This window comes from Mus pahari, chromosome 15, assembly GCF_900095145.1.
Source record: "Mus pahari chromosome 15, PAHARI_EIJ_v1.1, whole genome shotgun sequence".
NCBI classification, from domain to species: domain Eukaryota; kingdom Metazoa; phylum Chordata; class Mammalia; order Rodentia; family Muridae; genus Mus; species Mus pahari.
The window spans coordinates 54,898,240-54,901,663 of record NC_034604.1 but is presented as its reverse complement, the minus strand read 5'-3'; positions in this window follow the sequence as shown (position 1 = coordinate 54,901,663).

Sequence of the window (3,424 nt, the reverse complement as noted above, 5' to 3'; positions counted from 1 at the left end):
GGAGGCAGAGGCAGGCGGATTTCTGAGTTCGAGACCAGCCTGGTCTACAGAGTGAGTTCCAGGACAGCCAGAGCTATACAGAGAAACCCTGTCTCAAAAAACCAAAAAAACCAACAACAAAGAAAAACTAACTAAATAAAACAAATCTTTTTTTCAGTTGGGAATAAATGTAACTGAGGAAGCGCGGGACTTACATACTGAAGCATGAAACATGCCTGAATTACATACTGACATATGAAACATGCCTGAAGTTCAGAAGACCTTAATGAAAAGGATTTCTTTAGAAGACAATCATGATTTCAAGACGGCAAACTGTGTGTCAGTACAATTCCAACCCAAAGACTAGTAGTCATTTTTTTTTTCTGCTGAAATAGAAAGGCTGAGCGAAATTTACATAGAATTTGAAGGGACATTAAACAATTAAACCATTTAAAAAAGAACAAGGCTGAGCCAGGCGTGGTGGCACAGGCCTTTAATCCCAGCCTTCGGGAGGCAGAGGCAGGAGGATTTCTGAGTTTGAGGCCAGCCTGGTCTACCAAGTGAGTTCCAGGACAGCCAGAGCTACACAGAGAGAAACCCTGTCTCAAAAATCAAAACAAAAAACAAACAAATAAAAAAACCAAAAAGCAAAACAAAACAAAAAAAGAACAAGGCTGGAAGAGTCACATCTCAATTTCAAAGGTTCTTACAAACCTATTGGAATCCAAACAGCATGGCACAGGCGTGAGTATAGATACAGACCAATGGACCAAAAACAGAAATTGAATTACAAATCCTCACAAGTGCGGCAAGACCACGTGACATGGAAAGAGTATTTCTTTCAACAAATCTATGAAGCAAACTGAAGCCCAAAGAGCAGGTATGGACCCTTATTTCACATCAACTGCAAAGAGTAACCAAAGATAAACCAACTCAAAGGCAAATGACAAAACTCTTAGAATAAAGTACAATAAAGAGGTAATATTCATCACTGAACTAAGAAATGGTTTCTTAGCCCTATTACTCAAAACACAGGCAATTACAGAAAAATTAGATTAGGTGGACTTTGTCAAAACTGAACATTTTAGGGCATCAAAGACAATGTGAAGAAAATAAAAAAAGAGAATAAAAAGAATAAATAAACATAGGGAATAGAAGAAAATACTTGCCAATCACTGCTGAACAAGATTGTGTACAGAGTACTCACACACACACACACACACACACACACACACACACACACACACACACGTATATGAATAAAAGCTGTAATCTACAATGCAGTAACAAAAGGACAAACAATTCAAATTTAAAATGGGCGAAAAAAATTTAAGTAGACGTTTTTCCAGAAAATATATTCAAATGGCCAACCCTCACATGGAAAGATACTCAGTCATGTAACTCACTGAGGAAGTATAGACGAAACCACAGTGAGATTATGTGTCATATTTACTTCATTGGTCATCCTTAAAAAAAAAAAAAAAACCCAGCAAGCAGCAGTGGACAGTGACACATGGCTTTCATTCCAGCACTAGGTAGGCAGAAGAAGGCAGGTCTTTGTGAATTCTAGGCTAGCCGGGGCTACATAGTAAGACCTTGTTTCAAAAAAAGAAAAAAGAAAAAATATCAAAGTAACAAGTATTGATGCAGATACAGACAAACCAGAACTCCCACACATTGCTAGTGGAAACATAAATACAGTGGGACTTCTATGGAAATTAATTTGTTAGTTCCTCAAAAAGTTAGCAACAGAAGCCAGGCATGATGGTGCATGCCTTTAATCCCAGCACTCTGAAGGCAGAAACAGGCAGATCTCTGGGTTTGAGGCCAGCCTGGTCTACAGGGCAAGTTCCAGGATAACCAGAGCTACCCAGCTAACTTTTAACAAGTTAGCCACAGAATTGCCGTATGAACAAGAATTATGGTTGGTGTTAATGTCAACTGGCAACACACACACACACACACACACACACACACACGCCTCACCTGAGGAACTGTCCCAATTGTCATAATCAATGTACCCTGACTATGAATGGTGCTTTCTGGTGCCAGCTCAGATTAAAGGAAGTGACATATTTCTTGCCTTTGGCTCTCTTAATCTTTTCTCTTGCTGCTGAGTTGGTTATGTTGCTGTTGTTGCTGTTGCTGCTGCTGCTACTGCTGGTGGTGGTGATGGTGATGGTGATGATGATGATGATGATGGTGATTTCTTCAATGTTATCAGAACCAGCTTGTCCAGACTTTCATTGTGGACTAGAACCCAGCAGTTCTCCAGGAACCTTCTAGGCACCAGAGTGGGTCTGCTGAGGCACCAGATTGTCCACCTCCACAGTGAGAGACGGTTACTATGGGACTATTCTGACTGCTGAGGCTCCCAGCCCTCAAGGACTGAGCACTTAGGGGTCTCGCCTCTCAGGGGTGATTTCAGTTGTTGTTACTATTTTAGCATTATCTTATTTAATAAATCGTATTGGTTCCCTGACTAATACACGCAGCAATCTCACCCTTAGGTGTAATTTGAGATAGGGGCTCAAACCAATACTTGCTCATGGATGTTAAACTCAGCGCTATATCCAATAGCCAAAAGGTGAAATCAGCCAAGGAGTGGATAAACAGAATGTGGTCCAGCCACGCATGGGATATTACTCAGATACAAAAGGAGCGAAGTGTTGTGTAAGGTGAGCGATTCCCTGCCTGGCAAGATGGCTCACCCGGTAAAGGCACTTGCCACAAAACTTGACAACATGAGTTGGATCCCAGGCCCCACATGATGAAAGGGGAGAACAGACTTCTGACCTCTGGAACTTGTCCTTTGATCTCTACACATGTGAATGTTCTCTCTCTCTCTCTCTCTCTCTCTCTCTCTCTCTCTCTCTCTCTTTCTCTGGCATCCACTCTCAATAAATACCTTAAAAGGTGATAAGTAAACCTTGTAAATGCAGAGCCAAGTAAAAGACCCAAGTCAATCTTCCACATCACTCCATTTACCTGAAACACTTAGAATAAGCAAGTCCATAGAGACAGCCAACTAGTGGTTGTCAGGGCCTGGCGGGAGAAGTGGGAAAGGATTGCTTTATGGGCAGTGGCTGCTGAGTTGGTGTGAGAGATGATGAAAAGGCCTTTGAACTCTGTGGAAGTGGCAGACCTGAGGGGACCAGTTAGAAACAAAGTGAATAAACCGTTCTTAGACAAGCAAAATCTGACTGTGGTTACTGCCAAGCAAAGGAGCACAAAGAGTGTGTGTGTGTGTGTGTGTGTGTGTGTGTGTGTGTGTGTGTGTGTGTGAGAGAGAGAGAGAGAGAGAGAGAGAGAGAGAGTGTTTGTGTATGTGTGTTTGTGTGTTTATGGGTGTGTGTGTTTGTGAGTGTGTGTGAGTGTGTGTTTTTGTGTGTGAGATAGTGTTTGTGAGTGTGTGTGTATATATGTGTGTGAGTCTATAAGTCTG